This window comes from Macrosteles quadrilineatus, unplaced genomic scaffold, assembly GCF_028750875.1.
Source record: "Macrosteles quadrilineatus isolate MER2022 unplaced genomic scaffold, UCM_ALF_1.0 Scaffold_9__3_contigs__length_116548681, whole genome shotgun sequence".
NCBI lineage: Eukaryota > Metazoa > Arthropoda > Insecta > Hemiptera > Cicadellidae > Macrosteles > Macrosteles quadrilineatus.
The window spans coordinates 105,972,401-105,999,844 of NW_026542602.1; the positions used below are offsets into that span (position 1 = coordinate 105,972,401).

Here is a 27,444-nt window from a genome sequence, read left to right on the forward strand (position 1 = left end):
GTCTTTAATTTGACACCTTAAGCGTTAAAATACGTCAAGCCGTTATCGAGTTATGACTGTGAACAGAAAACTGCTTGCGTATTAATATATAGATTAGTGTTGGCAAAAACTATACGATTTATTTGGCCAAGTGGTGCTTTGTTTTCAGCTTTAAAAATTGCCGCGACACAGGTAGCACCATTGTAAGACACTTCTTCTGTCTCTTATTATGTACATAAGAATCTCACTTGACTCCTCGGAGCTCTCGTCCCTACTGTCTGCCACAGTCTTCAAAGATTTGCGTTGGCATTGTAACTCTATTTCCCGCATATTTTTTCATTGCATTTTTTGTTTGAATTGTGCTTAATTCTCCTTTGTGTTCTAGTGACATTGTCCTACTTACTTATATATCTGTGCAAATTCAGGATCATCACCTCCTTGAGGAATTAGAGGACCCACTCGGTGGTAAAACGTGTCACGGATCTTAAAATTGTAGATCCCCTTTGAAACTTTCTCATCTTAATGAGCTTCGGAGCTGACCATGGTAAAGGCAGAATTGAATTGACGATTTTTATCCAAATAATTTCTGGATATAAGTCTCACAGTCCTATTTTCAGATTGGGAGTTTCCAATAAGAACCTGAAGGTATGGTGAATTGCACAAATGAGGTAAACGAACCTTTCATTTATGGCAACAAAGATTAAAAACTTAACTGTCTCGGCCAGTCTTTTCATGCTTAAAAATATGTAAGCCACTACAATGTAAACATTTAACGTTCATTTGTCCGAGATTGGACTATCACAACGGTTATACTACCACTATGTACCCATAAAATGTGCAATTGAGAGGTTGATGCAAGCGGTCATGTTCGCGTTCCCTCCAGCCACTCACAGTACTTCGTCGTACTGGCGGCATTTGATTTTAAATTGAAATGAAATAAAAAAGTTAACCAAACAACAAAAACACTATAAAGGAATTGAAGTTTTGATACACATTGTAAATTACATGATAATCTGGTAATGTAACGGATAACCGCCCTGTGAATAATCACCTTTAAACATTCACTTCATCACATCGAACTGTAACTACATGATAATCAGTAAAATACGACGTAAGGAAAATCAATTTAACCATATACAAAAAGAATGAAATATTTACTAAATATTTATTCTTAAACACTTTGTTGTCTAGTATTGATAGGAAACTCTTCATTATGAACCAGACTTTAGTTAACAGATTGAAACAAAATATAAATTCCAGCTTTGCTCTGGAGTTTTAAGACCTGCAGTCTGTGGTTAACCTTTTAAAAACTATTTCAAACTACGTCCATATGTTATTAGTAAACAAATGGAAATGAGTTTGATCAAATGTCAACAGATAGCGCCACCTTCCAAACTTTAGCCCTTAAGTGTACTTAAATGGTGCCCTTTCTAATTATTCTGAGACGTATTTGCACATCTACGTGAAAATACCATTAATTTGACACCTTAAACTTTTAAATCTATCAAGCCGTTATTGAGTTATGACTGTGAAAAGAAAAATGCTTGCGTATTAATATATAGAAGATTTAACATTAGGTTTAATAAATACCTAGGTTTGCTGCAACAATGAAACTAATGAAATGTATTTTTTAGTAAAATAATAATAGCTTAGTATAAAATAAATAAATTTGCCAAGTTTGATCGAAATATATCCATAAACAAGCAAACTACAACATTTTACAATATTCGCCATAAGAATAACATGGGAATTTAAAATTTACAATTTTTTGAATTTTCTCCGTTACCAATAACCGTACAAAAACACTTTGGTATAATAAATTATTTGGGTTTTAAGCTATTTAAAAAGGTCTAAAGCGAAATTGGGAAATTTTGTGTTTTGAAGGTAAAAAATGATAAAAGTAATTTTTTACCCCATAAAAACCCCCGTAAAACCCCGTTCCCATGCTCCGATCATACTGGTTCGTGAACTCATTCAAGTTTATCCCGCCTTACACCTTAAAATAAAATTTCATCAAAATAGGACAAAAATTACTCACGTTATCGCGTTCACAGACGTATATATTATATCTATATTTACTTATTTAATACGCAAGCAGATTTATTTGTGACAATTACTTCTCCGAAACTACTGAACCGATTGTCATGTTTTTGGTGTCATTGGAAAGAATGTAACGTGAAGTTGTGCTTGTAGTAGGCTTTTAAGGAATTTTGTAAATATTTTATGTATTACTGTTGACATAACCAAAGCATCAAATTATGTAAATCTGGTTGAATATATATACATATATAAAAATTTGAACGAATGGTGTTTTTGGGCTCTGGGGACATCAAAATGAAAAAGTAAATCGGTCCCGGGCCTAGGTCTTACCGTCCCACCTACGGCAATAGCTACTTCCCTATAGGGAAATTCACTAAAAACCTTGAATGATTGAATATAAAAGCTTTTTACTACGCATATAATACACATATAATTTATAAAAATTAATCTTTCTCACAAATCTCTATACCTACAACTGGAATGGCCATTTTTGGAATGAGATTCTTTAAACAAAAGGACATTGGAGTTCGGAGTAACGTACGAAAGGATTATTGAGACTTCCTGTACACTGGTCACTCTAATAAATTCTTTCACCTTTCCAAGATTTTTCACTGTATATCAGTTTCCTTGCAGTAGTAAACACAACAAATACATATTAAAAATTTGAACTCACGTATATGCCTATATTCCCCTTAGTAATAATGAAACATAATTTTGCAAACTTCAGTAGCAAAACGGTTTTCTAAACATACATCTTATAACAAAACTAATTTATTGGTATTTCAACACTGATTGCAAGTAATCTTCTCGATTTTAAGTGATTCTGATATTTTTATTATACTTTCATTATATTTTGACTCTATTTCAGTGATATGAATCTAGCCTAGGCTGTTTCTGGATTAAGATACTTTTTGGCATAACCTTTAGAATAGTATAATTTACATATTTGTAATTACTAACAATTAATTATTTCGTTAAAATTAAGGGATTAATCCTCTAAAAGATATTAATATGTTTACTCTTATATAATAATTTGTTTCTAATTCTTAAATTATTAATTAAATCGTGGCCAAACCTAAAGCAATGCGATTTATTTTTAATACATTTAGAAATTATTATATTTTAAACAAATATGTTGCTTAACAATTACCATAGGGTGTAAGGTGAGTTTACTGATGTTGATAAGTATAACTACTATTTAATGCAACAGAAAATGTATACGCATTATCGCTGGTAGTTTTTTTATGAATTGAGTATAAAATAATAATTTTTTTAAAGTCAAACTATGCTCTTATTATTTAGTTGTCTTAGAAGTTTATACACATCTAAATCTACTGATTGATATTCCACCACAACGTCTGTTATTTTTTCTTTGGAAAAGTGGTTGTCCAAGCGACAGTAATAATGAACTAGCGGCCGACCCTCAGAACAATGGGCTGGGGAGGACGGGCAGCAGGTAGGCTGCCGAGCAGCCCAGCCCTACTAGGGGTAGCGTTTCAGGGGGGGACGATTCCGGGGTGTACATAGGGGATGTCTTGCCGGGGGAGACCTTTCCGTTTCTACTAGTTTGAATTAAAATTAATAACATAATTAGTTCATATCAACTAGACTTTGATAAATTACTTATCAAGCCCTTGGGGGGTACGATTCCGGTCGCGGACATAGATTTTATACCAGCTGGTTGTCTGGTTTCGTGACGTCACGTTTAGCCTGGGGGGTGATGTTTCCGGGGGCGACCATTCCGGCGACCCGTTTGTTCATAGGTTCACTTAAAATCGTAGATTTTTATTTTAATGGAATGTAAAAACTGCATTGGATATAAAATAGTATAAGTAGTGAGGTTTTACTCTTTTATGTAATTTTGTTTACATACATTTTTGATACCGTAGAAAAAAATGTGTATATACTGTAGTAGAACTAAAGGGTTTGCACAATGTAAGATTCATTTTCATGATTATTGAGTTGGGTTTTGGTTTTCAACAAATTAACATATACTTTGTCAAAACCAACAGGAACAAAATATTTTAAATAGAAAAAGAAGATATGCTTAGTTTGTTACGAATAATTTGATTTGGAAATTTTGTGTTTACAGATACTTATACGGCAAATCCGTACGAAGTACGGGTATTGTATATTTGTACGGGTATTCTGCTAGTATAAATATAAATTTGCAATTTGTATATTAGTTCTCTGCATTATTTTTTTTATCAGATGCTTAGTAGTGAATAGTTATTGTCCGTGCATGCACTGGAAAAGCTCAAACTTGTGTATTCAGCTGGGGAATGTTTTACGGGTTTTGATATTTGTGCACGCTTTTCAATACTCCCTATATTTAAGTAGGTAACTAGTAAAAAAATTAACAAAGCCAATTAAATATTACGTACAAATAATTATTGTACCTCATGGTCATCAATTGTTGTACAAACGAGGAACTAGATATTGTGATATTAAAAGAAAGTTATCCCTTAAAAATATGCTGGCTAAATTTCACTTGTTTGATTATTTGAATCACCTCTAAAGTGTTGACATTCTATACCATCTTTGTTTTAGAATAAGAAAAACAAGATTATTTTATCGTTTTAAACACAGAGGTTTTCAGATTTTATAGATAATGCCACATCCATAACAAGATAAAACATCGTATTCATTATCACACTGATGTTAAGATTCATCATTTAACCATACAAAATTTGGCTTATTTCGTTTCAGTAGTATAAATTTACTTTGTGTAGCCATAGTCATAAATGTAGGTATGCGTTCTTTCTAAAGATATTTGAGTGATCAAAAGTAGTAGAAATGTCTTAGTGCGAAACACAACTGCAGTTTAGACACGCCTTTTGTGAAATGTTGCCCAACCAATATACAATGGTACCACAATGGTTGATGGTATCAACAACCTCAATACCAATACCAACCTAGCCCATGTTGTATCAATAGTGGTGTCTGGTCAATGGCTGGACCTGATGTGGTAAACACTCATAATTTTATGGATAAATCCGGTAAAAGTTTACAGTATCTTTTCTTGGAAACTTTCTGGACAAAATTGTTAGCCAAGTAGACACTTAGGTATGAAGAAATGAATATTAACTCGGGAGGCCAAGTGGGTTTTATAATATATAATCCAACGCTAAGCTATGTACTGAGGGTTTTAAAAGAGCCAAAATCTTTCCTAATACGTTTTGAGGATAGCCAAAATTGGTTAAGATTGTAAACGCCTTTACTATAACTCAATTAGCCTTTTATGTAACCACTCCATCTAACACAGTGTGGTTTTACTTTAAAAAATTTATGGAAACTCGTTCTATTTCGGAATATTCAACAACATTTCCAAAATTATCTTAACATAAAAAAAAAAAACTATGCAATATCTTTTAATAAGCTACGAGTTTGTAACATATTACTGTGCAATCTATTTTATCTAGAATTGCTAATAATAATGCATTTTCAGGATTAAATTTAAGGTGCCTTCATTTTCAAAATTATTTATACAAGGTGATTGGTAGTCAGTGTGACAAAAATTTTTTTGGTGTATGTACAAAGTAAATGAAGTGTGATGATGCATATGCATAGGATAATACTATTGAGGTTTAGATATTCTTTTGTTTGTTTTAGTGGTTTGAATACCAGAAAACAGGGAACTTTTTACTGTTTTTACTGTTCAAGTTGAAACAAAAATAAAACTTTTGTTTAATACATGCCAACTTTCTATGTTTTAAATGTTAAAGACACCATGTTTTGTAGTCTTCAAACCACTAAAGCGTACACAAGGAGACATAAAACTCAACGGTGTAGCATATGGTTGGAAATCTTATAAAATGGCGCAGATTTTACCATATTCGGACACTTTCTTGTATACAGGGTGTGAACAAATGCAATAGACCAATGTTTTTTTAAATGTTTATCAAACATTTTAATTTTTATCTTTGAATCTATTAACAATGGAGTTTTTAAAACTGATCCTCCGTCATTTTCTATTATTCTTATTCAACATTTAATGTAGAACACGAAAATGAGATTATTTACTCAAATGCATATACAGGTAATTGAGAAATGGCTGTATTAAGTTAAAAAACATAGTTATTATTGAAAAACAAAAAATAATTCTTTGGGACGCTAATTTTTAGACTTGGAACCTTTTATATGCATCATTACACTGCATTTAGATTGTACACCAAAAAATGTTTGCCACACTGAGTACCAATCACCCTATATTGATTCAATAATACCACCATCCCAGATGTTAAAAAATAAACGCTATTGACAAAATTTAGCCCCAGATTTCTTATTTAATTTCTTTTTGCTTATTGAAGTTTCTACTTCCAGTTTGGTTTATGGTAACGAAAGGTTACAAACATAATTTTGTTAATATTTGTACTGTATGCTAACTTTAGGCCATTAGATAACTACATCAACACTATTTGAATTTGATTCTATCACTTATTTTAATTGCCGAATACAGTTGCAATTTCATACAGTACCTTACATGATGAGTAGTATTAACATGTTATTAATGACATAAATTTAATATTTATATTAAATACGTGTTAATAATTCGTAAACACGTAACAAACGTAAACGTAACGTAAATGTAAACGTGTAATAATTCGTAATTCGTAATTTATTAAATTAAATATTAAATTACGAATTCTAACTACTAAATGATATTGCAAACATTATGTAACCTATATTTCCATTCACTCTGAAAGGTCAGCGTTTTAAGTTGCTGGGACTATTCTCATTAGTTTATTTTCCAAAAACGGCTTAAAATCATGACATTTTAACTGATACTTAAATCTAATCCCTTTATTTTCACTATTTAAGATACACTTTCCAAAGATGTGGCTCAGGTCTATTATAGCCTATTTGCAGTCTGGTTTAGATTTTTCCTCGGAAGTCAAATTAATTGGCAATTTAAAATCCAAAAAATTATTTTTCTTTTTACAGTATATAGTATGTGGTAGTAGATTTGTAAGCATAGAGTAGCTGAGTTAGTACATGGTTCAAGTTTTGACCCTAGGTACACTAATGTGGTTTATATAGATATGATGTTTACTACAATTTTATAAGACTATAGTTTCACATGAATCTATATACTGTAGACATTGATAAAACATTTGATATTGCACTGGTCCCGATTATAATTTTTGTTCTTAGATTATACATTATATGATTTCAAATCATTTTATTTTTTTATGACAATTTGGTATAGGATTACCGTTAAACTATCTTAAACCCAGAGTCTTATGTTTAGTCTTAGTTTCGAGTCTTATTAATTAATCGGCTCTTGAAATATTTATGGCATTAATTCTGAAGGTTCGATACACCGCACTAATACTTAATGCACGTATTAAATTTAAGTAAAAATAAAACTTAAAAACAAAACTAACTTTTAAGAATAACATTGTAAATTAGTAAGGGGAAGGTTTACCAACTTAAAGAGTTTTAAAAATCTGACCAGACCCTTTTAACGAGTACAAAATATCCTTTGGTAGGGACCTTTGTATTGAAGGTCCCAATCATCAGATGAGCTCTTGGGTGTGAGAACAGTTTCTGTTTTATACATTTCCTTCCACGAAAATCCATCGGATTGTTTTATTAAATTGACGTAACCGTTAGGTAATTTTAGCACACATATTTCACATAGTTTACAAATTAATTAAATCATTCTCACATAAGGCACCCCATTGAATTCCGTTATAGTTTGAATATTACCAGGAATAAACAAGTTTGCAAATAAATTGCTAACTGATTTCCATCCCTTGGTTTACTCCCTAAACTACTCCTATCATTAGTAAACTCCCCAATGCTAATCACCAACCGACTCAACCGATATTCCAGTGGGCGTTTCGACATATTCTAACAGAACCCGTAAATTACTACCCCAAGCAATCACTACTCAGCGTACACCTGGAGATACACCCACCCTTGTATCTCACAGGGATGCTGCGACCACTGTACCGGTTGTCCGAGATATTCAGTTAAAACTCGACCTAGTTCTGACCAGTCGGGGGTGGATTGACTCAAAGGCCACCCGCCTTAAACGGGAACCGGTTTAAAAATTCCGGTGTGAAACAGGGTTAATAGGTTAGTCCACCCCTGCGATGTCTTTATGCGACCCTTTACCTATTTTCTCCTCGGTTGACGATTGTAAGTAGTTTCACGTGTGACCCCGCACTTGTTGCTGGTTATAGAACCGAAGGGTTCCCAGGTTAACGGTGGCGAGGGAGTTTATAGGTCATGTTGCAAGCTTGCGATTGATTAAAGGCACTTTGAGGTTTTGTAGCTACTTTAAATACAGCAAATTAGATTACAAAAAACTTAGGTTGTTTTACCAGTTACTTCAACAGCGTAACATAAGTTATATTCATTATTTTCGGGGGCTGAGATATGCTCGGGTATAAATTAGTATACTAAAGAATTCAGAATACTTTGCTCAACGGTATCCATAAAAAATATATTCTCCATTTATTTTTAATATTTACATATCAAACTATAGTTCACTTTAGTTTGGTTTCTCAATAAATATCAAGACATTAAGCACACAATGAATTTTCCCCCCCTAAAACACCATTTAAATAAATAAATCACATAGTTAAGACTTGTGACCCACATCATCGGTGAATTAAATTTATAATAAATAACCTCAAGTTATACCTAAAGGATTTTAATTTGGTCAATTAATTTTATTTAATATAATGGTTATTGTTTAACCAATTTTTACGATCATACGTTCTGAGTAATTCCTAAAGTTTAATTTTGCTCACATAATAAGAATGTCCAAGTCATCGAATAAAACCTACACACAGAATATGCCTGCAGACACATTATTTGTTATTTACTTTTTAATTAGTTTAGATTGCATTATTAATGCCTTGTGTACGTGCATTTATTAAAATCATTACCTAGAAGCTTTTTAGCACTGAAAAAGTAAATATAATTTACGTAATTGACCCTCCAACAGACTCTGTGAAAAGAGCTAATATTATTATGATCTCTTTTAGCTCGTAGTAAATATGCTATTTTACTAAATATTCGCTACAAAAAATGTTATATTTGCACTACAACTTCATACAGCCATGAATACTTACATTGTCTCCTTGCACGCAACAACCTATCCAGTTTCCGCAACACTTGTAAATCAAAAAAACATCACCGGCGAAACAATGTATCGACACATCAATTCAACTTCACAGTGTGCAATTATTGAAACCGGTTGGGCTGACGCGACTGTCTGCACTGCACAACTGTTCTGCTCTACAGTGTCGCAATGCACTTCAATGGAGGTCTATTCACTGTTGTAATGTTGGTAGTACATCGGATGCACTACGACTGCGCAATTCGCGAACCCCAAGGTGATCCGGCTCGAAGGACCAGGAAATACCTTGCCCCCTCTCTAAGTGCGCGTACTGCATCTTGTCTTTTTAGAAATAAACCTCGGCCTACTTATCGAGTTGCATACTGCATCCTGGCATCCAACAGATGTTCAGTTCTCTGAAGAGAAGAAACGTCTTTCTAGAAATTCTACATGGTGACGTCACAAGATTTAATACCACCAACCCCTATGAGTCACGCTTTTGATCATGTGTCATGTACTAGTTTATCATAGAAATTCTATTGTGTACCTTTTTAAATTTGGAAATTTAGTGACCGTGAATAGGGTGGTGGTAATGTAATGTAATTCAGTTTCTTTTCGGTGGGTATAAATAGGTCGTTTTCCATAACGAGTTCAGCAATAGTTGTTGAGCAGTGAAATACGATTTGTATTTATACTGGGTACCGGTGAACTATTACACTTCTAAAACAATTAAGTCTTATTTAATAGCTAAAAGTTATGTAAAGTTACATTAGTTAACGTATAGTGACGGACAATAAATAGTATAATAATTTAAAACGGCATATAAACAAATATAAAAATAATTATGAAATATGTATATCAAATTGCATACGACTTTTATTAGGCGCAAATCAAAATATAGTTTTAGGAAAACTACTTTTTCGAAAAATAAGCTGTCACAATATGGTCATTTGAAAGTCTGCGTTTCTCTCATAAAAACATTTTTACTGCATAAGATCTCAATTTTGTCTGCTGTTGAAGAACTATTCAGAAACGAGGTACAATTTTGTTACAGAAACAACCTATACCTTATATGTCGCAATAAAATATGTAAGGGTTAAAGACACAGAGGAAGTAAGTACAAGATAAGAACACAGTTTGCAGTTGCATTAACTAATGTTTATATGGTGTACATTTTAATACACAAACCTTTTACATAGAACCATATTTCCAAATTGTTTTGTTTGTATAAAATTTAAAAAGAGTTTATAACCTAACAGATTTAATTTGGTAAATATCCATACGCATAACTAAACCACTTACTTATTTTTTGTGCCAATAGAATAATGAGGAAATTTGGGAATAAGGAGGAAGTTTGGTATTGTTCCTCGGTCACTAAATACACGGTAAATTAAGATCTGTATTTGTAAATAATTTATACTGGTCTTCACTATGGACTAGAATTTAAAATTCAAGAGGATTTTTTCTTTTCGAGGAGTTAAATGTATTGAATACGAACTTAAACATATTTATTTATGTGTACAAGCACAGACAATATAATACTTTAATGGTACAAGTCTATGAATATATTTTTCATTCTTAGAATATTTCATTCTTGAGTGTTATATGAAAACGTCTTTGTCACATGATTAATGTTATAAAAACGATGCTTGGTTATAATGTAGTTGCTTTTTATAAACAAGACTCTAAGTAATATCAATGAAAAAGATCTCTAATTTATCTTAGTTTGGCCAGTTGTTCATATAACTATGACATAAATCGTAAATTCTATTAAATTATAGACCTATTGCCACATTTATAAATCAACTATATGGACGATTTTTAGTTTCAATCATAGTAAAATTACAATGCGTAATCAACATGTTTTCTGTTAATTATGAAATAATTTGTAAGTACAACTAAAATGTAAAACATGTTTTTGACAATCGTATTAATCTAATAATAACATAGACCATTATTGGGTTTATTTCAGAAATGTTTAATTCAATTAAAATACTCGTAAATATTGACTGTGTGACATACTTTGTAAACAAATCATTCAAATATAAGATTTCTTAGTAATAGTATTTTATCACCAATCAATATTTACTTTTGAAACTCTTACCTCAGAACTTTGAAAGCCCACAGGCCAACGGAGTTCTAGGTCAATATTGAAGCGAGAATAGTTCTTTACAAATCCTGTAACTTTATTTGTGTTTAAAGTCGGTTAAGTCGTTTTTGTGTTTACCATACAAACACACAGACACATCATCTTCATAAAATTATAGATTGTTTGTATTCAAGTGACATGGTGTTGGTGGAAGAAATACATTTAAAGCTCAAGACTACACAATTAAACTTTAGGTTGGTATAAATTAATCTGATGTGATATAAACAATATTCAACGGTGTTTTGAATTGTAATAACTACTTTCATTTACAATCTTTTAACATCTGGTAAAAAAGGATCAAGCAGTGCTAAAAATACCCTCACGAATTACCTATTAGAATCTTGAATTTGGGTAGGAATCATTACAAAATTAACGATAAATAACATGATAGGTTTTACATTAAACACCCCTAGTATGGATCTATAATAGCAATGATATTTATATTTATTTTACGCTAAATAGCACTTAAAGATAGGTGCTAATATATCATAAACCATTCGTACAAATGAGGAAAAAGTAACAGGTTGGAATATTGAATTTAAGATTATTTGTAAAATGTATTGTAAAACACGATTTTTATTTAGTTCAACAATGTTAAATGACTCCATTATTTAATATGTGCATTTGATTTTTTCTTATTTAGACCTACTGTTATTTTATATATGTTTTTATAAATGACTGAAAATGAAAAATAACTATGCACATTTAGTAATAATATTCTTGTCAAAGAAAATCAATCGTAATTCTTTTGTTTGGTGCCCAAACTTATGAAAAATGGTATTTTTTAACACAATGCATTTTAGTATCCAAATAATAACATCAGACTATATAAAACATAGCTATTACGACTTAACTCATTCCCATTAGTTTAATATTATCATTAGTTAATGTCTACTTTGTCTTTGCGTGTTTATAAAATATATTTTGTACTAGTTATTATTATTTTTTCTAATTTTATCATATAATTTAAATGATTTTACCGGTTAATATGCATTAGAAAAAATGTTAAATAAAAATGTACCCATACAATTGTATTTTTGTACTTAGATTAAATTAAATGATAATGTAATTGTAAATAAGTTAAACTGCTTTTAACATGTATATTTACAAAATTATAGTACATTTGAGTGTGTGGGTTATTATAATATATGTTATCATAATGTATGTGTGTGTTAATACTGTACCAATTTACATTTGAATAATAATTTACCACTCTTTTTACATTTTTTATTTGTTCAAAAATGACACAAATAAAACATATGTTTCTGGTACATGTTTCAGATTTTTATTTTGTCTGACAAGACAAGCCATATGTAATTAAATGCAATTAAATATATACAAATATAAGTTGAAAATGTATGGCAATAAGTGAAAGAAGTCAAAATTACATATCACTTCATTACTTTCGTAAATTGTATGCGTATGTTTTGGATTACCTGTGAACTTTGTTTTTCGATCTTACTTTAATACAACGCAGCCTAATTATTATTAGCTAAGTGAACTTTTTAGGCTTACACCAATTACTAAATTGCAATAAACACCTACTTTTTCATTGTGACTTCATTATGGATTTTTATATTATTTAATTTAAAAACTTAACACTTGGGAGTTTTTTTTACACTCGAACCTTTTTGCACACAGTTAGGTAACATTTTAATTTACAAAAGTGTTATTTGAATTTATTTATGCTCTGTTTTTGACAATTCAAAATTTTAACCCCGCGAGTATAATTATTAATTTACATATGATTCGCCGTATGTAATTTGTGCCTAATTTCATCCATCGTTTGATTGGGGTTCTGAAAATTGTATTAATAAAAAATACGCACCCCTACCCCCTCCCCCACGCTGCGTTCAAAATGGCCGCGCATTGTCGACTGTCCGCGACAGTGGCTTTTGAAGTTTTAACTAAGCTTTTAATAATGTCAACAGCACAGGAAGAATTTCCTTCGGTACTTTTGTGATCTGTCAAATTCCCGCACTCGGGGGCAAATAATCCCTTATTCCATGTTTGCATAATTTATTCCCGAAAACCAAATGTATTAACTAAAACAATACCATTTTATTCTAGGCAAGGGAGTTATAGCTATGATTTATCTATTATTTTGTAAATTAGTTAAATACGAGTACATATAACAAAATAAGGTGGGAGTTTGCATTAAATAATACTGTTTGAATCAAAATTGATCTCCATAATTATAGTTTATCGATACTAAATTCAGTGTCCATAATGAGATACGCGATGAAAGAGTAAATACAAATTTTTCTTTTAATCCAAAACGTTTTTAATAACTTGCAGTGCAGCAACAATGTATTGCAGCGCAGAGTTTCATTAATGTTTTTGTAAAAAATTAGGTTTAGAATGTTTTGTTACTGTACGGCTAAAACAGTTTGCTTTATATTCGTTTAGAGTATGCTACAGTTACTCTAATTAAAACAGTGTTTACAAATCCTCGCACGTTTTTGGTATAGCTACCAACTGCATTCGACAAATTATGGTAGTAGACAACACTTATACTGCTTTGTTGAATTGAATTTCTGTATATTTTCGTCCACTAGTCGTTTCTCTGTTTGTTTAAGTTCTCAAAGTTTCATTGCCAATAAGTTAAAACAACACCGCTCTTAAAACTTTATTTAATCTTAGGAAAAAGAAGACTTATTTACATAATCCAATGCAAAGAATGTTCATAGATCTACAAAAGTTATACCTTTACTGTATCACTATGTTTTTATATCATGTTTTGGATCATAAACCATACACAATATTAATGCTAAAAATCGATTAACCATTTTCGCAGAGTGATATTTAATGTGAGGAAATTGGTTAAAAATCGTTATTACAGGTTAAATTACAAATATAGTTTATTTATTTACTAGATTATAAAATAATATATTTACTCCACTACGGATAAGGTAAGAACATTGTGTATTACATTTGTATGTCTCTATTTTTGAGTATTCGCTCTGGTATACTGTTTGCAGATAAAAATAATCACACACAAACGAACAAAAATAAAGTTCCACACAAACTGAGTTAAATAATTATTGTTTTCCGTTACACGATTTCCGGTTGAAAACTATGAAAACATTGAATTGGCAGAAAAAAACGATGGTTTAGGAAAGTTTTAATTGGCATAGTTTGCATTCAAACTATTTTGGGATGCCATAGCTTGAGGTTTTGCTGTTCACAAATATTTTTTAAACTCAATAAAAGAGGCATTATTATACTTCTTCTAAAATTGTTTAGGTTATATTACAATAATCAAAGCAAAATTAGTTGTAGTATGATACTTGTATTTATATATTGCGAATAAAAAGATCTAAAATACAATTTAAATGTATTTTGTATTATGTGTTACGTATTTTAATTTATTTTACTCTTATGATAGTTTTATTATATTAATAAAAGTTAAAAAAAATCATAATTAAGTTTTTTATTTCATTTTATTTTTAGCAAATTAAGTGTATGGCTCGTCAATTTTGATTTAACATACTGTAGTCTATAACTGCCTGAATAGTTATTTACACGTTAGTGCTATTGAGTATTAAAGCTTGTATGTGCTTATTAATTTTACACACGTAATTGAACGTAATAACATAGCTAACAGATGGGGAAATTGTTAATATGAAGTATTATTATCATACATTACCCTTATTAAGTTTTTGACATATTTCTCAAGACTAAAACAAACTATGAAATGCAATTATGAACTAATTTTCCGACGACGAGAATGTTCAACAATAACAATTTAAGGTCAAATCTTTCTTTCGGTTAGACAACAACGTTGTTATAATATTCTTACACTTAAGTAATAACCGTAGTAAAATGTCAGCTTTTACAAATATAAATACATTTTTTAAAGATTTAGATAGGTACTGTGAGCTTTCTAAATTTAAAACACCAAATACAAGCTCTTCCAGATATTTTGGGCTGCGCGCTATAACGAAATACTGTATTGGCAAATTGAAGACAATCCTCCATCCTTAAGAAGGGACGAAGGATTGTCTTTAATTTGTCAATATTTCGTTAAACCATTATCTAAATTAAATCAGTTGATTTAATTGAACCTACAACCATAGACCAATAGAAATAATACTTCAACTGGTGATCTTGAATAGAGCAAGTCAGTAGACTTCACACCCCATAAAATGGTCAATTGTGTACAAAAGGTCATTTTACTAATGTTTATAGTTTGCTAGTGTCAACTGTATGTTTATTTTCGTAGAATCAACACATTATTTATGATTATCCCTGAAATATTTTCCTAATGAGTTGAATGAAAAAAAAACCAATGGTAAACAAATGAACCGCGCGCCGTCTGCATGACCCGGGCAGGACTAACTTAAAATTGTCTTTAACTACACAGAAGGATAATGCATTTATGAGGATATGCCCCATCTAAACTCAAGCTCAAATATACAATTTCTTAAACACTTCAATCGCCTCCTTCCTCACACATAACTGTTCTAGCAATAACAAACAAACTTCACCTAACTGTAGGTCAGTCCGGCTAGACTGTTGACTGTTGCAGTTTTAGTGGTTGCTTTCCCAGACATTTCGGCCGGTTGTCCGGTAGACTGGAAGATTTGGAACTACCAAACCTATCATCAGCCGATGATAGCAGACACGACTTCGGTTGCAAATCGAAAACGAAAACCGCGTAGGAACCGTTAAACTACGGTGGAGCTCCTGGCCAACTGCGCGGTGCGCGGGCGATCGGAGGGTTTCTGAATTCGGCAGAAGTTAAAATAGCAAAACCAATATGCTATGAGCTAAAAATACTAAACATTTTACTATTAAGAAACATTCAAGTAAGGTAACTTCTGTACAATGTTCAACGAAATCCCGGACCGCGCCAGTTATTCTGTTTGACGAAAACCTCTTTTTTAATTCTAGTGCTTTTGGTTTATCAATAAGTAAAAATTGTATTTTTATAATTGAACGAGTCTACAGAAAAAAACAAAAATAAAACGTTTATGACTACAAGCATTTTAGAAAATCAGTTTAGGTCTTTTTGGTAACTGTATTAAATTGTTACACAAGGATGTTTAAGTTCTGTCGATTGCTCGAAAACTAATGCTGATGTTTCTGAATTTTGTGAAGGCAATCAAAACAAAGTTACAAATTTTATAAAACATATTTCATATCTGATGAACACAAACCTTATTGAAGGTGTAGGCTAGTTGTCTGGCACTGCAGTAAAACCTATGGAAGTTCATTCTTCCTTTGACGGAAGTGATAGCTCGAATATTTCTGAATTTGAGGATCATAAAACTAAATTGAACAAATGAATGTGAAAATACTATTCAATAGACCAATAGACTTGGTCAATTTAGTAGGCAACTTTTCAAACTACAGTTTTCCGTTGAAGGAAAAGCAACAAATCATTGACTGATTCTGATACATCTGAAGTTAGGCAGGAGTAAGAATCGGGTGTTGCTGACGTTTTGAAATGAGACTATTCAAAATGTAAATATAACAGAACAGTTTATGATGAGTAGTTGTTTGAGAGCGGTGTGGTTCTTATGAACGGAAGCCTTTTTGGTAGTTTGTGTTGGTTTCGCTTTTCTTAGTGTTTCACCTTTTTTTCTTTGATGAAAAAAACATTCTCTGAATTTTTCACACTTTAAAAATGCAATAGATGCTTTGAACAATGAAATCGACGTAATGAAACTAAATGGACAGATTGATATCAAAATATTGGGAATATAGAGTAAAATAAGCATTTTTGGACTAATCTTTTAAGGTTCTTTTAAATGTTCAATAGGCGGAAAAATAAATAAAATAAATATAAAAAATATATAATAAATATAAATAAATAAATAAAAAATAAATAAAGTAATTATTTTGTACCTGGGTTTTTATGAAGCCGAAACAGCAAAGATGCTACGAAAAGAGACTTAATAAACAAACAAAACACTTAAAACCGGTTTCTGTAGTTGTTAAATATTATTGGAGTAAAATCATGAAAGGTTAAGCCAGTATTTGTCTTTTCATATTACATCTTTCTTTGAAAAAACCTAAGGGCCTAGACCACATTATATGGATTAAAATTAAGCGTTCGAATTCCAATTGGAGATATAACCAAGGAAAGCTTAAGAATGAGCGACTTTATGATACCTGTAATTTATAAAATCTTTGGTTAAAAATTTTTTAGGTTAAAATTGTTTTTATTTGATCAAAAAATGAGGTTATAAGGCAATATTCTTGTAGACCACTCTAATAATACTCTGTAGGTAACATTGTTTAAATTTAGCTCTGCGTGTAACTTGTTATGACTATGACAACACTTTCTACGAAATAAATAGTTTTATCGTAGAAAAAAATCTATATAATATATTTTCTGAATTTTTCTTTCATTGCAAGCAGTAAAGAACATATTATAAAATATCGACCCAGTATATTCTACCTATACCATTTAAATAAACAAAAGACCATTAAGTCTGAATAAAAATGTATACACCCGTTTTATTTCTTTCAAACCTTAAGTTTATAATTGAATTTTAGCATCACATACATGTTAATTAATCCCTAAACTATTCGAAATCTAATATAAGTATTTGGTACAACTATTATTGTTTTGTTGATAATAATTAAACCAAAATAGTATCATGCAATATACCAAATATCCCAAACAAATCATGACCACAATTTAAATTCAAGTCGCTGCACTACTATTTGCAAAGTTACAAACTCAGAGTTTATGGATATAAGGCCAAAACTCAAGTATTAGTTAATTTACGCCAATTTAAAAATATAATACGGTTTAGTCTCTTAAAAACTCACATAAAAATTATTAGTACGACTTTAAAAATACCAGCCCCTCTCGTTGTATTTCTTTTTATAGAAGCGTACAAAAAAGTGCTCCACCTTAATATCGCTTAATATATGAAGTTAAACCCGTATTCCTTATATAAAATTCAATATTTTAAACCGTAACTAAATCAAATAAAACTTATATGAAACTTGAATACTTATTTAAATTATATATACCTTTTCTCCACAACTTTTGTAATCATACCAAGTGTCATTTAAGCTAGGTGAACCGTCAACGGAAACTTGCAACAATGTTTTACAAACGATGAATATTTATTTTTGTTTTGAATAAATTCATGAATAAAACTCTATCTTAGCGGCAACGGCCTGCGAGACATCATACAAGATCTTGATAGTAAAGCGAAAGTCAGCCTTGTAACGTCTCACTTGACATTTCATTAATTTTAATATGGTTATCCAGAACATGGTCAGCTATGTGGTTAAATTAATCTTACTTAACTATTTTATTTTGAAATGAAAATATTTAAAATATGTATGAGTTACCAATGAATGTAAATATGTAAAGTTTACAAAAAGTGTAAAATAAGTTAAGGTTAGATACATTATGGGTATTTTACTAAACATATGCAATTTAAATGGATTTTAACATAGGTGAAATTCTACTTAAACATAAAATTTAATTCCAAAAAACAGTATTTCTAAGCTAAAATATCACCAAAGCTACGGCGTTTTTATATATTAATACCTATTATAGCAATCAATTTTGCACTATGGGCATCAGTAGATAAAGTTAATTGTTTACATGTAGAAGAACTAATAGTTATAGTACTATAAGTGGTCCTGTTATTGAATTATAAATGCAGATTTTACTAAATGCACATTTATTTGCTCAAATATTTTACTACTCTAACCTATTCCCTTAGATTCGTATAAAATAAATACACATTTGTTTCCTGTTTTCTATGTACAAATTGTTCTCTGATTGTTTATCAAACATTTCTTGTATAAAGACAATTTTAATTGTTATTAAGTGCAGATTGTATTGCATTTTTTTACACTATTAAATCGTAACTGCCTATTGATAATTGTTTCACAAAAATAAAATAAAAACTGTACCTACTAAAACACTGAATTAAAATGTTTTTCTTATAATAAAAAATACTAACTCAAACATGTTTATACATGCTTTTCACTTATTTACACGGTTCTAGATAGAACATATTTACAGTATTCGGAATATATATAATTAAGGTATCTTAAACCAATAAATGAATACAATCAGGTTTCTGTTTGTGCTTAGCTACGAACAAAATTTAAAAAAAAGAAACTTGACTTGTCTTTAGATTAGTTTGATCGATAATAAGCCTACACGCAAACTTTTATCATTTAACAATCGAAAGAAATTTCTCTTTCTCGTAGACGGTCGTGTAGCTTATGATATCCATTTAGAAAATTTGGTTAACTTGATACTGGGTTACTCGAGCTTTGATCAATGATGATTGTGCGTAGTTTAATATACTTAATACATTTTGAGGGAGTTTACATTGATAATACACATTTTTCGTATCTAGTGACTACGGATTTGTACATAACGAAAATCCTATTCACTTAGTATTCAAATTCTTTATGTAATGTAATTATTTACATAAAAAAATAGCATTGCAAAAACGAGCAGCTTTGTTTTAAAGATTTGAAAATATGGTTTCACAATTCCATTAAACACGTTATTACATTGAAATAAAATATTATTAGATCATTTCCGAACGCTTACGCCCTAAAGAAGCTATAAACCGTAAAATCAAACATTAACTTTTTAAAGAAAAGGCAACTCACGGGCATGTATTTAACATATTATTTAACATTCTAGAATCTAGATGACCACATAAAAAATTCTTACTTACAACTGGAGGCGAACTACCCTGTGATGTGGAATTCCTCGATTCTCTTACGACCCTAACAGAAGGGTCAAGACGCCTACGAAGCACAGGTCATGCCAGGAAGTGGTGTTGGAAGGGTTAAGGCTAAGGGTTAGGGGTTGTGTCGGGGTCGTTGGGGTTCTAAGGTCGTTGGATCTGAAACGCGATCACTGTAAGGGGTTAAAATCTGGTCTAATCAATGTACAGTGTGTACCTGTCGGAGAAGTGTGGGAAGTAGAAGTTTCGAACTGGTTGTTTTCTGAGCAGGGAGGAATTATAATTATAAAACAGCAAATGTGAAAGAACAGGAATCGGCTTAAATATCAGTTTTGCAAAAATATTACCGAATTCATTATAAATGTAAGACTTAGTTTGTTCTCAAACACACAAAATATAGATTCTCAATGTATAGGCCTACACATTAAAATGTAATCGGGCTGGTTGTCCACCGAGGCAAAGTAGATTTTTTAAAATACCAATAATTGTAAAAGAACAACGATATGTAATTCTAAGTTCTGTAGTTTTTTCATACATCTAGTTACATTTTTAAAGATAAAGGCTTATGCTTTATCACACTCAAAGTTATGTATAAGTTTGATACAGGTTTGATATTAAACAAACTCTTAAACACACTTTTGAAGTGTTTTACGACGGCAGAGCAGAATTATAATTACAAAACGCTAAAAAAGTGCAGGAATAGGTGATCCTAAACATTACTTTTTTATAGTTTTGTTAAATTTGTAATGTTAAGATGTTATCTTTAATCCCACACTAAAAAGTATCAAATCTGTAAACCTTGAAAACACATTTGAACTGTTTACTTTCAGTGGAAGGGTGCATTTTTTATATAAATATATATTTACCACTATAATAGAGTAGTTAAAGATATTTTATTAAAGGATAACTCCGTCGGATTTGTGTGGAGGCAATTTCTTTGTTTACTATCTGGTTCTATTAACTGAATTTATAGCGATTTTACCAATTGAAAAAATCTAATCATTCAGCTTATCTTCTGGTGTTATTTCAAAACAGTATTTCTTAAATAGCAAAAAGTACTAAACAATTAAAAGAATGCATAGTCGTCCTAAGGACATGCATCACATTCATCTAGATGAAAAACACACATAAACGGGTTTCAGATTTTATGATAGTATAAGAAGTCTATTTGCAGTTTGCAAAGTAAATGATTTACTCTAGAATTATGTTTCCACGTCGACATTTTGTCATTATTAAATAAATTATTTTTCCACAAGCTGCTTTATAAGTAGGCTTCTAAAGTAGACAGGAGTAAATTATGCTTGACATCACTTTTATATCATAATATGAGATACCAAACTATGATAATATGAGTGGACGAAACTGAAAATATGATGTATTTGTCTAAGAATGCTTGATGGATTTTTGTTAAAGTGTTATATATCAACTGAATACGTATAATTCAGAAAGAAAAGTAAAATCTGTTTTCATCATTGTATTAATTATCTAGGATCCAGTAAACTATTTACTGTTGAACTCTTTTGTGTTGTTTGTATAAACATTCTTAAAACTTTAATAATTTTGATTTTCAAATACAGAAAATTAAAACGCATAAAAACTCAAACGCTATATAATACACAATTAAATGACTATTAATAAAAGGCAGTGGTTGTGTCCTGATTGCGAACAGTCCAGATTGCGAACAAGGGTAAAATCGTCCAGACTGCGAACACCTCAAAAATGCTGTGGACTACCTGAACATGAGTCGTCCAGACTGCGAACAAATATTTTGGAATCTGTAAAGATGGTTTAGTAGCTGTTGTTGAACGTGAGATTTAATTGCTTGTTGAGTTGGGAATGTGATTGAATGATTGATGTTGTAATGTGTAATGCATATACATGTTATTTCGGATGAAAGATGTATGTAAGTATGGTATTTATTTTAGTTGCTATTTAAATTGCTCGTTGACGATATTTTTTTAGGTAATGATTGAGTTTGGAATGTGATATTGGCAAATGCATGATATTTCGGCTAATTATGTTAAACTATAGTCAGTTTCTCTTATATTAATATGTGAGGCTATTTTGGTGAACAAAACTCCTCCGTTATTTCTGGACCGATTTTAACGTTTGAGGTGTCAAATAATTCGTCTCAATTTTTAGTATTGCATTAAGGTTTTAGAACTTAAAAAAACTCTTAACCTTAAGGGCACGAGACGCTATCAAAGGTCGCATCTTCCCCATAAGAATTAAATTGAAAACAAATTTAAAAACAAAAACAACTGTATATTAAAAGAAACTCATCAGCTTTTGGGGAGTAAATATTGATGTTTGTAATATTTATGAGGTAATAGACAAATCTAAACAGTCAATCAGTTTTGTTGGAAGAACAGACAATTTCTTGAGTTGAAAGGAGAAATGTTGAAAACAGGAGGAGGAGACAATTAATAGGAAATCTTATAAGAATAAGAAGAGTAGAGGAGAGGCCTGGTCTCACAGTAAGGAATCCAGGTATACACTCACTTGGGGAGATGAATCATTTTTGTCAGTTATGCTAAGCAACTTAAAAACATGAAGAATATACAACAGATGTTGTCACAGTGATAAAGTAAACCTACCTAAAGTCCGATCAAATAAATACATGCAAGAAATGTTTACTGGTTAAAGCTTTAAGTCGGGAAACATTTGTAGAAAACACTAAAAAATAAGGCCGGGTCCAAAAAATTCTAAAATACAAGAAGCGATTATTATTTCAAAGAGCTATTTAATAGCGTGAGTATTACAATTAGTCACATTTTAAGCATTTAGTCGGGTCTTTTAAACTCATCGAAAATTATTACTGTTATTACTGTAGTTTTAAAATAACTTCTGTACCTATAATACTGGCACTTGACAGTTGCTCGATTTCGAGCAACAGGTACCCTAGTTCATATGAAATGATTGTTTTATTTCTTTTACTCTGAGATTGTTTAGTAGTTGCTTGTTCAAGTCAAACATATTATAATGAATTTTAAATAAACAGCCACTTTAAATACCTATTATCAGAACGAATTTGTGAGTCTGGAAGAATCTGTCTGTTAATAAGGGGCTTTACCTATAATTATACTACGTCTCATAAAGATATGTGTCTTCAAGAACATTCATCCTTTCCATTATGTATATTACCAGTCTTAAGTTGTGATTTAGGCTAAATCATTCTGTTAAGGGTTTCTATGAAAGGGTTGAAAACCCCAACCACTCAAAATGTGTTCGCAATCAGGAATCCTCCCCACCCCACGGACGACCCCCTCCACCTCGTAGACCCAAACATGTTCGCAGTCTGGACTGTTCGCAATCAGGACTGTTCGCAATCAGGAGGACACCAAGGCAGTAACTAAACTAAATAAAATGAAAGAAGAAAATTGGTTGTTCTCGTTATTTTGTTCACAAAAGTATTAGAAAATCTAGAAATTTGATGAACATTACAAAAGAAAATATAGCATTATGAGGTATCGTAGAATTTAAGGTTACATAGGTAAGATTATTGTTATATAATTTCAAACAAAATGAAGTATAACAAAAATAAGTATATATGGATGCTTTCTACTTGAGAAACTGTGACAAAGCTTAAGAAATTATTATGAATATTACCTTATGAAACCTTACAAAGTCAGTTTTGAGATTTTCGTCCAAGAATGATAAAACGTAAGAATAAGAACGATTGATAGTTTATGTATCTTTTTTATTTGTGTGTTTCTACGCCAGTGGCATTTTTTTATGTTTTGATAGAAAACTGTCCAAAACCCTGGTATTGTTTTTATTTGTTGATAGACTGATAAAGTGTTAACACACAAAGTTTTCGATAATACGTCCTTTGTCTTGGCCTACCATCCAACTATCGTGAAACTTGAAGAAATTCTTCTGTTTTTAATGGAAAGGATTGCTCATTTGCAAAAAGAAACACTTAACACTATACAACTACAATATTATGTTTAGCTTTTGAGCATTATTTTATTTATTGGTTTCTATAGACGCAGTAATAAACTTACATTGATAAACTAATTCATTTACATTTGCTGTGTTTGTGTTTCAAATTAGTAATTTATGTTTTTATTCTCCTACACAGTCAATCTGTTGTTAAACAAATACAGTTTTATAAAACAAAAATAAAACAATTGTTGCTTGTGATCAATGTTGGAGTAGTACAACTTATTCTACAGCTGCTTTTAAGAAGCACAATATTATCTTCTGCGTTTTATACTCTGTTGAAAAGCACGTTTAAAGCCTCAGGGACAGCTTACTTATATTCTTTTAATTTTACACTCAGTCTAAATTTCATTTTACTAAACTATTCAATCTTATTTTACTTTTATAATGTATTGATTGAATATTTGTAAACCGTTAATAATTGCAACGTCAATCGACGCTAAAACGTAAAATCCACTTCGAAAAAATATATTATTTACAGTCAACATATTAGGGAAGCTTATAATATATGATGTGGAGAGACTTAACGTTAAAAGTGAAACTCGAATCATAAAATATTTGTTGCAAGAGTACCCCGTACCCTTGACAACCGTGGAAATAGGCTCTTTTGCGCAGTCGCGGGTGACGAAATAGGGCGGCCATTTTGAATTTTGGGGCTCCATTCTACCGGCGATGGTTTTGCGCCGAAGTTTGGAATGGATTTTGGGAAAGCCTGATTTAGCTAATCAATAATTAACATAGACATAATGTAAGTCGGGTGCCAAATAAGTGCAGATGTTTGTGTAATTTCATGTTCATATTTGTAAATACATATTAAAGTAAATTATATTACTTTAGTTTCTGTAGAGTGTAACGTAATAGGCTAGGTCCAATAAATCGAGAATTATAATTTCCTGAATACGTTTAATGCACGATTAATTAGAATAACCTTTCTAAAATGTTGTTCAAAGGTTTATTGCGGACATTTTCCATCACGAATGTAAAAAAACAATACACAACGTTTCGGGATCTGGAATCTGATCCCGTCTTCAGGTGAAAAAACTTAACTAACACATTCACCTGAAGACGGGATCAGATTCCAGATCCCGAAACGTTGTGTATTGTTTTTTTACATTCGTGATGGAAAATGTCCGCAATAAACCTTTGAACAACATTAACTCACCATCACCAACAATGAACTTTCTAAAATATTGTGTCTAATTTATATCAAATACAAAAAGTGCAAAATAGCTGTTACAATTTTGATAGATCATTTTAAAATAGTTTTGCTCTGGTAAAATGTGAATACAATGTTTCAGAAAATATGTTATAGGGACATTTACCTACGTGTGTTGACTAAGTTTAACCCCTTTCCCGCGAAACCTACAGTATAAATCTTTCCAGTTACGCAAAAAGGAAAACGAACAGGCCCGCCTGTCTTGCAAAAAATTAATTTGGCGAAGAATTGAATGCTAAGTTATTCATGTGTTTAGTTTAATCAGTCCGCCAAATCTATAAAGTTTTTCTAAGTCCAATTAGTTACCTTGTTTTCGTTACCCGGCTTGGTTTCCATTTACAAAGTCTCTAAATAATAAAATAAAGTAATAAGTAAATAAAGTTGAAATGATTAATTGTCTAGCCTACTTGAATATGTAAGTGTTTATTATAATTTGAAATAAAAAAAACACTAACGTAGGGTAAAACACTATAAATTATTAACATTATTTTAATAGAAGCGAATTTATATAATTCAAGTAAATTAATGTATGTGTACTTGTATATAAATGTAAACACTGTGACATTTCAAATTAAATAAACATACTATACAAAATAATGGTAGCCTAGTAAATAATAATAACGTAAAAATAATAAATATATTTTGGAAAACTAAACTTTAATATGTAGGCTAATAAATATGCGAATAAAAGAAGAATTTTTACAGTAAATATTTGTGATATAAACACTATTTACGCACATCTCAAAACTAAAAGTGACGACTACTACAATTAAAATATATTTTTTGAAACGCAAAATTTAATTTCAGAAGCTTAAAATATCCAATATATACGTTAAGGTAGCCTGTGTGGACATCTCTCATGTTAAAGTTATAGTCACTATGATAAAGAAAAAAACGCCGATAAATGTTACCGCTCAAAAATCCCATTTTATTTATATGCACTTTATCTTTCCTAACTGAAATGGCAATTTATTTTCACCTACGTCTTTAACATTCCGTTCACCTAACATAATGTGGAAATGCATAGAGAAATAGTACTTAAATAGTTGCACGCTGTACGTGCGACTCATTTAAATGTATTTTATTTTAATTAAAAAACCCGACTAAAGATCGTCTATTTGGATACGACGTCGATTTCAGTTTCGAAAGCTAATGTTAATAATATAAATAACGAAAGAAGTTAATGTATTGTAACTCGCAATAAGTTGCCGATTACAGGCCTTAAGTACAGATTGAGCTAGTTGGTTCTTAATAACTTAGCTAATAACTTATTGGTGTTTCTTTCTTGCAGCCAATAACGTGTTATGTATAGTTTTTATGAATAGTAGAGTAAGGAATGAAACTATACATTGTAGGCCTACTGCAGATGACTTGTGTTTATAAGTATCTTTATTATTACATATTGTTCTTCAAACTATTTTGACTAATTTGAAAGCAGTAACGATGATTTACAGCCTAATTAAAATCTTATTAGAGAATAGCATATGTTTCAATGTAAACATTTGATTTTTTTCACTTAAACTGTAAAACTATTTATTGGCAAGCCCACAAACACTTTGGAAAAGCAGACATAGGTTACCATTTAAAATATACAAATTCAATGTTTCTAATAACTGAAAATGAAGATGTACGAAATTATATTTTTATACCCAAGAATAAGTGATGAACACCTTTCGCCGATTAATAGTATTATCATCCAGGCCTAGGAATGGAAATATAATGATTTTTTACATGTTTACAACGTTTTCCTATAGATAAACTATACGAATACAAGTATGTGAACGGAAAAGTTTTAATATGAAATATCAATAAATATTAAACAGATAAACATTTCGTTCTTAATAAATGAGTTAAAAGTGACTCTGAATTATATCTAAAAGTAATCCCGGTAAAGCAAAGACGTATTAAATTCTTTTCGCTCATTACGTATAAATGTATACTGAAATTAAAGGGGGTTATACAAATATCAATGATGCTTTTAACTTAGGTGCAGCGTAATAAGTTACCTCTATTTTAAATTAAAAGAAAAGGTAATTAAATTTATGTAATTTAGGACTTTCAACTAGTATAAACAAAAATGTAAGTGGATGAAATCATGCGGAAAAATAAGGGTTTTCTTTTACAAAAAACATCTTATGAATTATAACATATTTTGTAAATTAAATGTGTATTAGACATGACTCCACCGTGTTATTACATTTAACTAGTGGAACTAATTTTATGGTTTGGACTAGTTTACAATTATTTTATTTTGATTTCCTTACGAATATAATAAGTAACCAGTGAATACATCATAGAACTTTAAAAGATGTAATGACTCAAAAACCGTCGAACTTGTTTGTTGTTTTAC

At 30.7% G+C, this 27,444-nt stretch overlaps 1 protein-coding gene across 1 annotated transcript in view; it reads right to left on the reverse strand.

Annotated features, from left to right (window-relative positions):
• LOC129002319 (broad-complex core protein-like) overlaps positions 1-27,444 on the reverse strand; it is a 91,124-nt gene that overhangs the window by 62,789 nt on the left and 891 nt on the right. The gene's annotated exons all lie outside the window — the stretch shown is intronic.